Raw genomic sequence first — 14224 nt, 5'->3', positions numbered from 1 at the left:
GTGGACATTTAGATTGTTCTCAGACTTTATGCCGTTATAATCAGGGCTGCAGTAATATTCTCATAGTCTGATGAATTTTCACAAATAAACACGCTGTTCAATAAAATGAAATTGATATCATCCTCCTCACTCCCTCTTTCAGTCACCACTCCCTCACCTACTATCCTGACGTCTAATGTCACGGATTAGTTTTCGAAATTTAAATGAATGGAATCTTTCTTCTCTCTCTCCACATTATATTTGAGAGAACATCATTGTGGTGGGGTTTTTTAACATTTTTTATTATTGTTGTTTTTCCTGCATTTTTGAGTGTCCCTCTGGATTTTCTTCTGCTTGAACAACATTCTTTTTTTTCCTTTTTTTTTTTTGGTGAGGAAGATTGGCCCTGAGCTAACATCTGGGCCCATCTTCCTCTATTTTGTATGTGCGACACCGCCACAGCATGGCTTGATGAGCAGTGTTTAGGTCCATGCCCAGTATCCAAACCTGTGAACCCCCAGCTGCCAAAGCAGAGTGTGCAAACTTAACCACTACGCCACGGCGCCGGCCTCCAACATCATTGTGTGTTAATTCTCTTCATAGAACTTAGGTTGTCTCTTGTCTGCCTCATTCCACTAAAGGGCAAGAGCTTGGTCTAGTCCCTAGCACCTTGCAGAGTACCTGCACATAGTAGAAAGTCAATAAATACTTGTTGAGTAGGAGGATGAACCAAACTTGGTAGATAGTTTAGATTATAGGGTTTTAATCTCCGTTTGGGGTCAGAGGCTAAGAAGGTGGGCCTGAGCAATTTATAGAAAGCTCAAGGGGTGGGGAAAACTCTGCCCACTATTCAAAGATGCTCAGAAGGCAGGGCTTGTTGCCTAGGGTCCAAGCAATAGAATTAGCCCAGAGAATCAGAACCTCCAACTAGCCTAGCCTGTACCAAATATAATGTGAGTCAGAATTCTAGAATTACCTGCTCAGTGTATAAACCTGGGGCTGAGAAACGAAACCAAAAGACATGAGTCTAGAACTGCCCTGTAAGTTTGCTTCTACTACCCAGGGAACACCTTCCTGCTGAGATGAGCTCACAGACAAACGCGACGAAGCAACGAAGAAACCCAAGAGGCACCCAAGAGACGCAAGAAATGCTGCAATCTGCAAGGACTTCAGGTACCAACTTCAAATACAGTCACGGGTCGCTTAATGACAGGGATACGTTCTGAGAAATGCATGGTTAGGCAATTTTGTTGTTGTGTGTACATCATAGAGTATACTTACACAAACCTACATGGTATAACCTATTACATACCTAGGCCATATGGGACTAATCTTATGGGACCCACCATCGTATATGTGGTTCATTGTTGACCAAAACGTTGTTTTGTGGCACATGACTATGCCACGTGCCACATGGCACAAAGCGGTACAGTCATGTGCCTGAAGAGCAGTCCTGGAGCAGAGGGAGCCCACGTGATTTGTGTGGCCTCAGGAGCAAACCAATGGGGCAGTTACAAGGAAGCTGAGTTTGAACGCACACCCAAAAAAGGATTTTTCACACTCTGAGCCAGTCAGCAATGAAAGAGGATGCCCTGGAAGAAGGTGAGCCTGATAACAGCAAGGAAAAGTCAAGCAGAGATTGCACAGGGCTTGAGGCTTTGGACTGGACAAGCTCTGAGATCTGCTCCAACTTTAGGACTCTAGCATTCCAGGATTTTAGAACCTCTGGAAGCTTTGTTTCTTGATAGCCACCTTCTCACCCCGACTAACCTACCCACTGAGTAGCCACTGCACACAGTCCAAAGTCGTTCTTCTCTTCCCAATGTTATGAGTACAGAGCCAAGACATATGTGCCTCCCAGTTTAGAATCCTGGGTGTTGGAATCTGGGGTCATTAGAACCCTGAAGCGCTAGAATCCTGGGGCAAAAGACTTGAAGCAAATATATACGCAAAATGTGTACAATGGTTTGTTAATTACTCTCTTTTCCTGTATCTTTTATATTTCTCCTTCCATTTTTTTTTTAAGACTCCCAGGGTTTTAGGAATCAGGAGCATCAGGGCTGGAAGGGAGATCATCTCATCCAGGCCCTCAGCTTAGCTGAGGACACTGAGGCCCTGATGGGGATAGAGGGAGGCCCAGGCCAGACTCCAGGATCCCACTCCCAAGGAGAGCTCTCTACTCCAGCACGTGAAAACCAGGAAAGGAGAAAGCAACTTCAATCAGGACCAGCATGAGGGTGGCTGGCTCTCCACCCTCCTGGGTAGTGTGTCCACCCTCCTGGGCTAGAGGGACTCTCTCCAGAAATCACTCGAAGAACCACAATCTTAAAGGGACTTAAGGCACTGACAGTGCTGGGATGGGCTATCAGGGAGGGCTGGGTCTTAGGGAGCTTTCAGGGCCTCAGCATTCCCGGGCCCTTAGACCCAGGTGGCTCTGGACAGGCCTGTCACTGCCCTCAAAGACTGAAATGCTCTTGGCCGAACCCTGCCTACACCCCTCAAGGCAGAGCCCGAGAACCTTGGGCCTACCTGGGAACAGAGTTGGAGGGAAGGGGCAGGATCCAGGGTGGAGGGTAAAGTGGCCAAAGACAGAGATGAGAAGTCTTAGGATGTAGGGGGCTGGAGCCAAGCGGGACACCAGGGTCCAGGTGTCCCCAGCTCCTCTCCACCAAAGGCCTCAGATCAGTAGTTCCACGAGTCCTGGAGTCCACAGCTTAGCAGCAGCCAGACCTGGAGGCAGCTGCCGAGCCGGGGCTATTCTGGGGAGATTTCCATGGGCAATGAGCTGATGGGTCAAAGCCCAAAGGGGCCACAGTCCCTCTGGCCTCTCCTCTTCTAGCTCAAGACACAAGTCAGGAAACTGAGTATTGGAGAAATTAAGGGGGGGCAGGCAGGTAGGCAGAGAAGATGTGATTTGGGAACCAGCCCCAGCCCAAAACATATCTGCCACCAGTGCACTCCAGTGCCTTTGAAGTCCTTCTTTGGATAAAGACACTTAAGGACTCTGTTAAAATGCTTCTTCAGCTCGGAGGGACACACGAATTCAACTCAACACACATCCGACAGCTTCTAATCTATGTCCAGGATGGAACAAGACACTCATTGTCTAGGAAAGGAAAGATGTCAGAATGGAAGAGTTTGAAGGATAAAAGCAAATTTGATACCCAGACTGGCAAGGAAAAGGGCATGACAACAAGGTCCCTTCCTTCATAGAGCAGCAGTAAATAAACTAGCAAATATGGTTTTTAAGGTGATTAAAGATTGTGGCACATGCTAAAAAAGGACTAAACAGAGTAATGCTGTGGAGGGAAATGGGGATGTACTCTATTAGGTTAGTCAGGGGGCCTCTCTGAAGAAGTGACATTTAAGGTGAGAGCTGAAGGATGAGAAGGAGCGGCCAGGGGAAGAATATCCCAAGCAGAAGGAACAGTAAAGACAAAAGCCAAGAGGCAGAAAGTAGCTTGGTGTGTCGGAGGCCCTGTCACAATGCTACTGCATCTGAGGCGGGAACAAAGGGGAGGGTTTTACAAGGTGAGGTTAGACAGGTAGGTAGGCAGGCGCGGGTCCCTGAGAGTTTTGTAGGACTTGGAAAGGCCTTTGGACTTTATTGTAAGTGTGACGGGAAGCTGTTAGGGCAGGAGAGTAAGTGGTCAGAAGTTTACTAATGATCACTTTGGCTGCCACATGGAGGCTGGAAGGGACAAGAGGTGCTGCAGGCCAAGCAGTGAGGAGGCTGCAGGCATATAGGTGAGAGAGGAGGGGCCTGCACAGGGAGAGGCAGGAAGGTAGAGGAGAGGGGATGGAGAGCATGAACCCGAGCTCCAAGCCTGGAGCAGCCACATGGGCTGAGGTTGGGCCACAGAGGGCAGAAAGGGAGTTGAGGCTGGACGGAGAAGTTGGGACTGGACTACGAAGGGCCTCAAAAGCCAGATTAGGATTTGGTGCTTTATCCTGCAGGAGCTGGGGAGCCATCAAAGGCATTTTATTTTATTTTTTTCATCAAAGGGCTCTGAGCAAGGGCATTTGACAATGTGGTCAGATTTATGTGTTCACAAGATCCCTGTGGCAGCTGGTGTGGAGGATGGACTGAAGGGGCGAGACCGGTGGCAGGAAGACTTATTTAGGAGGCGGCTACCATAACTTTCCAAATTCGAGGTGGTGAGGCCCATAGAGGGGCCCTCTACCCTGGCACTCTGGGGGTGGTGGGGGCCCTCCTTGTCCAAGGCTTGTCCCTATCCTTGGGCCCTGCGCAGCTGCTGAGGGCCCGAGTGGGCCCCAGCTCTGATGCTTCAAGCAGAAAATAGGATGAGGGCAGCCAAAAGGCATCAAGGCTGTTTATCCGGAGGAGAGATGCCGCAGCATGGATTTGTAGCTGAAAGGTTACTAGGGGGAGGGCGTGAGGAACCAGCTGTCCCCCATCCTCACGAAGGGCAAACAAAGGAGGGGACTGTGGCCTCAGATGCAGCAAGAGGGAGGGAGGTTAGACCCATGAAGGGAAATGTCCTGACAGGCATCACAGGATGAAAGGGCCCTTTAGTGATCAGGCTAACCAATTCTCTTGTTGAACAATTGGAGAAACTGAGGCACACAGGTCCTTGCCCAAGGTCACGTAGTGAATCAAAGCTATGACTGGACCCAGCAGCACAACCTCTCCCTTTCAAAGACCCTAGGGGCCTCCCAAGGGTACCCCAGACTGCCCTCAGAAGAGCCTGGGACGCGGCTGCTCCAGAGAGAGATGTGCATGTATAGCCCTCCCGGAGACGGAGTGGATGGAAAGACCTGTGCTAGACTGGAGTGGTCTGGACCCCAGCAGGGCTCTGGTCTAGGTGTCTGATTCACTGCATCCTCGAGTTCAACCTTTGTCTTAGGCCCTCACTATCTCAACAACTTTCTGCCTCTGCCCTTACCCCCAACCAGTCTCAGTGTTTTTGGCATTAGGTGGGAGTCCCTTGTATCTTCAAGGGTCTTGGTCTTCCTGTGTCACCCTGTCTCTCTCTGCCCTCCATGACCCAGTATTTCTCTGTCTTGGTCGCTGACTCAGTCTCTCTGAGCTAAGCTGGGCTGGGCCAACCTCCCACCTCGAGTGGGCCCTCGCTGGTAGCGTGCCCCCATGTAGACAATGCTCGGGCCCAGTGCCCAGGCTGGAACAGGTGACAGCAGCTGTGGATCTATCTATAGCTCTCTTGCCCTTCAATTGTTCCCAACTTCAAACAATGTTTAGGCCCTGGATTAAAGACAGCCCCCACCAGCCCTGCTGAAATGGGTCCCAGGGGGCATGGGATGAGGCACACGAGGGCCACATCGTGATCTCTTGTAAGTGCCTAACTCTGTCTGGACCTCCATGTTCCCACCTATAGCTATGGGCTCTAAGGCCTTCCAGCTCAGAGGCTGTGTGAGCAAAGGACCAGTGAATGAGGGAACAACGTGTGTATGAACAGCAGATTTGTTCATGGGCACATAAGTGTAGTGACATGTGGGTTTCCCTCCTCCTGCTTTGGTTGACAGACACTCATGGGCACTAGGATGCCAATTCCATGAGGGCAGAGACCTTTCTTATTCTTGGCTATATCCCAGCATGAGCCTGGCTATGGCAAGTGTTCAATATACATTTCTTACCTTGGCCCTTAGGAAGAGTGAGGGCGTGCTATGTAGTGGTATGACTCAAACATGAGCAGCAGTATAGATTAGTGACAAAGAACACCTTATCTAAAGGCAGAATTCCCGGGATCAAATCCTGGCTGTGCCAATTACCAACTATGAAATCTGGGAAAATTACTTAATCTCCTAACAATGGAGATTCATAAAAAACACCTACCACATAGGATTCTGATGTGCATTATATGAGTTAAAACATCTGAAGTGCTTAGAATAGTGCCTGGCACGTAGTGAAGACTCAACAAATTACTGTTACTTCCAAGATATATCATTAAATGAAAAAAGTGCGGAGAAGAATGTATGGGATATCTTATCACCATGTAAAACGGGGCGAAAGAAGAGTTGTGTATTTACGTGCTTACCTCTGGAGGGACCACCTTTGGAAGGCAGTAACAAGAAGCCGTTAAGAGTGGTTGCGTCTGCAGAGGGGAATAGGTGTCTGGGGGCTATGAAGGGAGGGAGATTGATTTTTTTCCTTGTATTCCCTTTTATACCTTTCAATTTTGAATCATGTGTATGTATTATCTATTTCTTAAGTGTTTGCTAAATAAATAAGGGTCACTTCCAACATGATCCTTGAAAAAGTGAACCCCTACTCTGGGCCAGAAGGGAGAGCCTAGGTAAGGACTGGTCCTCAGCGTGTGGGCTCACTGCCCGCCCTCAGCCCTGGGTCTGAGTCCCTGGGACAACCTCTTTCCTCCAGCCCAATAGCAGACAAGATGTGTCCATGCGAAACCATCCCAGAGCTAATGGTAAGCCAGAAGGGAGGCTTCCCAGTTTCTAGGCCAAGCGGCAGGGGTTCTGGAAACAGGCTCCTGCCCTCTTCCCTGGCTCCAGCCCCCAGCTCTTCAGCCCAAGCTATTCTTAGAGTCCAGATAATGCCAGCAGTTGCTGCTGCTCATATCAGCTTCCAGAACCTCCCAGCCCTGAGAGGCCCAGTGCTGCCTCCAGCCCCTGGAGCGCTGGCCTGCCAGGTATGGGTCTCCTGCTGGCTCTATCCTCTGCACTGCATGAGCCACACACATTCTGGCCACAAGTAGGTAAAAGCGTTGGGTGGTGGGTCCCTCTAAGACTCCCCTTGCCAGGCAGCTGGGTGGAATAGGAAGGGCTGAAGGACACCCTAGGGTATAGGGTATCCCCCTGAGGGTCACCATCCAGATAGTCTGGCCCAATCGCAGGCTCCAAACTATGCTCAGAATATGAATGAAAGAGGTGAGGGCTATGGACATGGGCTAGCCAGGGAAGCTGGGGTGAGAGGAAGGCAGTAGCAGGGAGGGGGCTTGGGACGGCCAGTGCATGGAGGGAGGGAGGAAGCCAAAAATAGGAGGTCTGGGGAAGAGACAGCAAAAGAGGGTCTGTCCAGCTCTGCCCCTTCCTTGCTATGTGACCTTGAGCAGGTCTCTCTTCCTCTTAGAGCTTCAATGTCCATCATAAAATGGGTATAACCTTATTCTATTGGGTGGTTATGCGGAGTCAATGAAATAATGTCTACAGAGCTTCGCCTGTGCCTGATATATAAGCACTATAAAACGTCTGGTGATAGTATCATTAGCCCCATAAGAGCAGGCAATGTTTCTTTTTCATCTTTGCACCTGCAGGGACTAGGTTGGACCTAGGTTGGGCACATGTTAGGATTGCCTCTTCAAATCCTTGCTATGCCATTTACAAGCTAAGTGAACCTGAGCGAGTTACTTAACCTCTCTGAGCCTTAGGTTCCTTCTCTGAAAATGGATATTCAAAGAGTACCTGCCTTATAATGCTGCTGAGAGAAATAAATGAACCAAAGTGCTTAGCCTATGGTAAGAGGTCCACAATGTGAAAACGCAAGTCCTGTGGCTATGTGTATGTTAGGGTAGCATGGTGGGGAAGCCTTGGGTCTGCCTCTCTGGGGGTGGAATTTGAGGTAGTTCCCAGGGCAGCCAACATTTTGGAAGAGACAGCCTGGTGGGCCTACCATGTGGGAGGAAAGTCCCAGGATCTTATAAGGCCACAGCCACCCCACCCTCAAAATCCTGTGCCACAGCCCAGGCCCTCCCTGGGGTCTCAGGATCAGGACAGGCTTGTCCCAGCTTGTGTCATCTTCCTATTTAGTTGAGTTCAACAAACACTCTCTGATGCCTCCCAGATTGGAACCGGTTTGGGGCTTGCTCTTTAGGTCCAGCAGTCTGCCTGGTGGAGGAGACAGGCACCGAGGTACAGACAGTTCTTAACAATTGACACAGAGCCTCCCAGGCTAAGTGCCACCTAGTGGAGTGGGGAATAAGGTAAGAATGTCTGTCCTTCTCAAAAGACCAATTAGAGGTGGAGTGGGAGGGTAGGGTAAGTTATGGCTCTGCTTTTGCCCTTGCGATCACGGCCAGTCAGCTTGGGAAGTGAAGGGCAGAGAGAGGCTCAAAGAGTTAAGCTCAGAAACCAACCCAAGGAGTCTACCCTGGGTCTCTTGAGGTGTTCAGGGTGACCCTGCACTCTCCCACATCCCAGTGGATACCGCCCACCTCTCTGCGAAGCTGGACTTGGCTAACTTAAGGTCAAGAGGCCTCCTCGAACACAGCCCTCAGGAATATTTTTTATGGGTTGTAAATGTTGTTATTACAAATATTTCTATTGTCCTACATAATGCTTTAGGCCTTAAATTTCATTTTTTAATTGAAATTTTTGATATAACTATATATTCACAAGCAGTTATAAGAAATAATACAGAAAGATCCCCTGTAGTGACATGGATACAATCCCCCAAGCTTATCCAGATTTTCCCAGTTTTACATATACTTGTGTGTGTATATGTATTAAGTTCTTTAAAAAAATTTTTTTTAAAGATTGGCACCTGAGCAAACATCTGTTGCCAATCTTATTTTTATTTATTTTTTCTTCTTCTCCCCAAAGCCTCCCAGTCCCTAGTTGTGTATTCTAGTTGTAGGTCCTTTTGGCTCTGCCATGTGGGACGCCGCCTCAGCATGGCTTGATGAGTGGTGCTAGGTCTGCACCCAGGATCCGAACTGGTGAAACCCTGGGCTGCTGAAGTAGAGTGCATGAACTTAACCACTTGGCCATGGGGCTGGCCCCTTTAAAATTTTTTTTTTTGAGGAAGATTTGCCCTGAGCTAATATCCACTGCCCATCTTCCTCTTTTTTTTACTGAGGAATATTGCCCCGGAGCTAACATCTGTGCCCATCTTCCTCCACTTTATATGTGGGATGCCAGCTCAGCATGGTTTGATGAGTGCATAGGCCCGTATCCAGGCTCCAAACTGGCCAACCCTGGGCCACCGAAGTGAAGTCCACGAACTTAACCACTGTGCCACCAGGCAGGCCCCTGTATTAAGTTCTATACAATTTTATCACCCAGATAGGTTCCTGGGCCCACCACCATGGTCAAGATACTGGACAGTTGCAATATCGAAAAGGTGCTGCCCTTTTATAACCACACCCTTCTCCCTCCCATCCTTAACCCCTGGCAACCTTCAATCTGTCCTCTATTTCTAAAATTGTCAATTCAAAAATGCTATATATATACAAATGAAATCATATAGTATGTAATTGTCTCTTTGGTCTTCTGTTCCTCATCTGTAAAGCAGGAATAATAACAGCACCGATTTCATAGAGAATGAAATGAGAGAATACTTATAAAAAAGAAAACATGCAATGTCTCGCACTTAAGTGTTCAATACAAGATTGTTACTGTTCTTTTTCTTATTATCATCTCTAAACTTAGCAAAATAAACAAGGGAAATACATACCACCAATACAGAAACAATGCAAAGGTCCCCCAAAAGTGTAATTCCTAAGATCGTGGGACCCCATTCTCAACCTTACACAATTCTCTTCTGGCTTGTCTCTCTCCAGCCCCATTCCTTCTTGGTGAAAGTTTGGGGAGATGGAAAGGCAGGACTCTAGCCTCTCCCTGGGGAAAGGCTCCCATCACTGGTTTCAAGGTGACAACTGCGTTCTCCCATATATAAAGCTGTCCGTCTTGCCCAACACTTCCTAGCTCCAGGGTCTCCCTACAAACAGCCAGCACAGTCTATGCCCAGAGTCCTGCCATCTTCTAGCCACAGACAGAGTAAAGGGTCGTCTCCTCATCAAAGAGCTACATCCATTCTGCTTTCACAAACCCATCCATCCAATCATGCAAATATTTACTGAAAAATAAACTTTGCTATTATTCTGGGAAATCCCAATGAGATATCATTTCACACCCACTAGACTGGCAAAACCGAAAAGCCTGACAATACTGAATCTTGGTGAGGATGCAGAACATTATTGGCAGGAGCGCAAATTTGCAAAGTCAGTTAGGAGAGAAATTTTGTATTACCTAGTAAATCTGAATATGCTCATGACCTTCAACACACTGCACAAGAAGGCACATTTTAGACTTTTACCATTTGTAATAGCAAAATACTAGAGACAACCCAAAGGACCATTCACAAGAGAAATGGTAAGTGAAATGTGGTATTTTTATGCAATGAAACCTATAGAGAAGTGAATATGAATGAAGTAGAGTTACCCTTATCAATATGGATGACTCTCCTTACATAAGGCTGAATGGAAAAATTGCACACGAAAATATGCAATGTTATTTAAAGTAAAAAAAAAACAGAAAAAAATATTATCATATATTGTTTAGAAACACACACCTAGTAAAAGGATAAAAAATGCATAAGACCTTCCTCAAACCATACACACATACATACAAAAATTAACTCAAAATAAATCAAAGACCTAAATGTAAGAGCAAAAGCTATAAAACTCTTAGAAAGGGGGGCCGGCTGCACTCGTTCAGATCCTGGGTGCAGACATGGCACCGTTCATCAGGCCATGCTGAGGCGGTGTCCCACACAGCACAACCAGATGGACCTGCAACTAGAATATACAACCATGTACTGGGGGGCTTTGGGGAGAAGAAGAAGAAGAAAAAAAAGAAGATTGGCAACAGATGTTAACTCAGGTGCCAATCTTTAAGAAAAAAACTCTTAGAAGACAACACAGGTGTCAATCTTCATGATTTTGGATTAGGTAACAGTTTCTTAGACATGACACTCAAGGCACAGGCAACCAAAGGAAAAACAAAAGATGAATTGGACTTCCATCAAAATTAAAAACATTTGTGCTCCAAAGGACACTATCAAGAAAGTGAAAAGACAACTCAGAATGGGAGAAACTATGTGCATATCATATATCTGGTAAGGGTCTGGTACCCAGAATATATAAAGAATTCTTATAACTCAACAATAAAAAGACAAATAACCCAATTTAAAAATGAGTAAAATATCTGAATAGACATTTCTCCAAAGAAGATATACAAATGGCCAATCAGCATATGAAAACGTGATCAACATCATTAGTCATTAGGGGAATCCAAGTTGAAACCACAGTGAGATACCACTTCATACTCACTAGAGTGGCCCTAATAAAACAGACAGACAATAACAAGTGTTGATGAGAATGTAAAGATTGGAACTCTCATACATTGCTGGTGGGAATGTAAAATAGTGCTTTGGGAAACAGTCCGACAATTCCTCAAAAAGTTAAACATAGAGTTCCATATGACCCAGCAAGTCCATTCCTAGGTGTATACCCAAGAGAATTGAAAGCATACATCCACACAAAAAATTGTAGATGAATGTTCATAGCAGCATTATTTATGATAGCACATAGTGGAAACAACCCAAATGTCCATCAACCGATGGATGAACAAAATGTGGTGTATCCACACAATGGAATAATATGCAGTCATAAAAAGGAATGAAATACTGACACATGCTACAACATGGATGAACTTTGAAACCATTATGCTAAGTGAAAGAAGCCAGATACAAAGGCCATGTATTTTATGATTCCATTTATATGAAATGTCCAGAATAGGCAAATCGATAGAGACAGAAAGCAAATTAGTGGTTGCCAGGGGCTGGAGAGAAGGAGGAATGGGGGAGTGACCACTAAGAGGTATGCGGTTTCTTTTTGGGTGATGAAAATGTTCTGGAATTAGACAGTCGTGATGGTTGCGCAATCACGTGAATATACTAAAAATCACTGAATTGTATACTTAAAAATGTTGAATTTTATGGTATATGAATTATATCACAATAAAAAAATGCATAGGGGGACCGGACCAGTGGCACAGCAGTTAAGTTCACACATTCTGCTTTGGCAGCCCAGGGTTTGCCGGTTTGGATTGGGGGTGTGGACCTACGCACCACTTGTCAAGCCATGCTGTGGCAGGCGTCCCACATATAGAGTAGAGGAAGATGGGCACACATGTTAGCTCAGGGCCAGTCTTCCTCAGCAAAAAAGGAGGATTGGCGGCAGATGTTAGCTCAGGGTTAATCTTCAAAAAAACAAAACTGTATACGAATAATAAACACCAAATTCAGAAGAGTCTTTACCTCAGGGAAGTGGTACGTTGGGGAGGGGCATACAAGAGCCTTCTGCTACGTTAGCAATGTTTCATTTTGCAAGCTGCGTGGTGGGTATATGGATGTTTGTTACACTAATCGTTATGCCTCAAAGTTTTCATATTAAATAAAACTTAAAAGTATTTACTGAGTGTCAAGTGGATCAGGCACTGGGCTACCTGGGTGGTGTAATGTTGAGTAAAATCAGATCCCATCCTGCCCCAAAGTACGTGGCTAAGTAGTAAGTGGAAAGAGGGAATGTAAGTCAGTCAGTCATCTCTTCTTTCTGGGCTTCTGTTTCCTCATGGATGAACTAAGAGCTGGACTAGAAAGTCTCCGAGGTTCCTGGGGGCTGAGGAGTATGTCTCCCCTTTATCAGCCCACAGCTTCAAGAGTTCTCCAAGCACCATGAGAGCACAGGGCCTGGAGTCAGTGCCGTCAATCACCGCAAGTGGGCCTAAAGCAAAGCCCAACTGAGTCTCTGTTTCTTCTCAGCGAAATAGGGACAGTAACTTCTCCCTCCCAGGATTACCCTGGTGGTGTCAATGAGATAACACATATGAACTGTCCGGGACGGGCCCGGCATGCATTAAACCCTCAACACATGGGATAGACCTCACTTTTATTCCACAGGCATTTCCTGAGCAGCGCTGCTGAGCCAGTCCTGTGCTAGAGGCTGGAAGACACAGAAATTCCACTCTGAGTGGCCAAGCAATAGCCACCACCCAGGTGGAGACAGCCTCATAAATACCAGGCAGGGTGATGTCATTATGTCATTGCTAAAAAGAGATGCAGACCACGTGCGATGCAGACCCTGGGACCACAGAGATGTCCCAATCAAGAGGCCCTCACAGGGGGAAAGGCGACATACAGCGTTAAAGGATTGGCCTCCACGCTGAGTGCAGCCCTCATTGTCTTTTTCCACCTAATTCAAACTCAAATGTTCCCACAAACCAAGAACGGAGACCGCAACGGATTCAAGTCAGCTTTGGGAAGGCTGAGCTCATGGCGCATCCCAAAGTGTGTGTGTGGGAGCACAATGGCTAACAGTGCCATGCTGCGTGATCTTTGGCAAGTCAGGACACCTCTTCAAGCATCCACATCCGAGCTGTAAAATGGAGATGATAACAATACTGACCTCACAGGGTTGTGGTGAAAAGTGAGATAATAACTGCAAAGCTATTCGCCAAGTACCCGGCACTTAGTGAGCGGACCAATAAAGATTACCATTAGGAAAAAAACAGATTCCATTTTGAAAGCGGGGGATGTGGGGTTCAGAGAGGTGAGAAGACTTGCCCATAGTCACACTGCTAGTATGTGGAGTCAGAATTTGAACCCAGGTCTGAGACCTCAAAGGCTCAGTGCATCATAATCTCCTTCTGCTCCAGAATCTTCAGCAGGTTCCCAGTAGTCCACTAAATGGAATCTATACTTGCCACAGAGTGAGGAACCAGCTTTGGACCAGAGAGACCTCAGGCAAATCCCCTAATCCTGGGTTCCTTGATCTCGGATCCCTGAGTGGGCCCTAAGTCTCTGAATTCCTCCACATGGTTTGCAAAAAAGTTCTGTCTAATGGAGATTTTTAAAGGAGTCTATGGCCAGAAAAGTAACAAACTACTGACTTGACCTCACTTAGCATGTTTTCTTATCCACCCAATGGAGATACAGTACCTACCTTGAAAAGCTGTAAGGAAATTAAATGAGGTAGTTTATGAGAAGTACCTGAAACATCCTAAGCTTTCACCTAAGGTTGGTTGCCTTTCCTTCCTCCCTACGCAGCTTATTTCCATCATTCAGCAAATATTATTGAGCACCACTATGTGGCAGGCAGGCACCATTTCAGGTGCTGGGGGTGAAGTGTTGAACAAGACAGATATTGTCCCTGTTTTCATGGAGCTCATGCTCTAGTGGAGGGAAATATCAGATGAATAAAATTAATAATTTCAGATACTAAAAGATGCTATTAAGAAAATACACAGGATAATGTGATATAGATTGATGGGGTGGGGACGGCATCTGAAGAGGAAACATCTGAATGACAAGAAGGAGCCAGTCATGCTCAGATTTAGGGGAAAAACATCTGGGCAGAGAGAGCAAGAAGGGCAAAGCCTCGCTGGAAAGACTCTTGGCCAAGAACCCCTAACTCCCAGCCCCACTACAAGCTGAGTGCCCTTGGATAAGTCATGTAACTTTTGAGGC

Source organism: Equus quagga, chromosome 12 (assembly GCF_021613505.1).
Source record: "Equus quagga isolate Etosha38 chromosome 12, UCLA_HA_Equagga_1.0, whole genome shotgun sequence".
Classification (NCBI taxonomy): domain Eukaryota; kingdom Metazoa; phylum Chordata; class Mammalia; order Perissodactyla; family Equidae; genus Equus; species Equus quagga.
Note: the sequence above shows the minus strand (reverse complement) of the source record.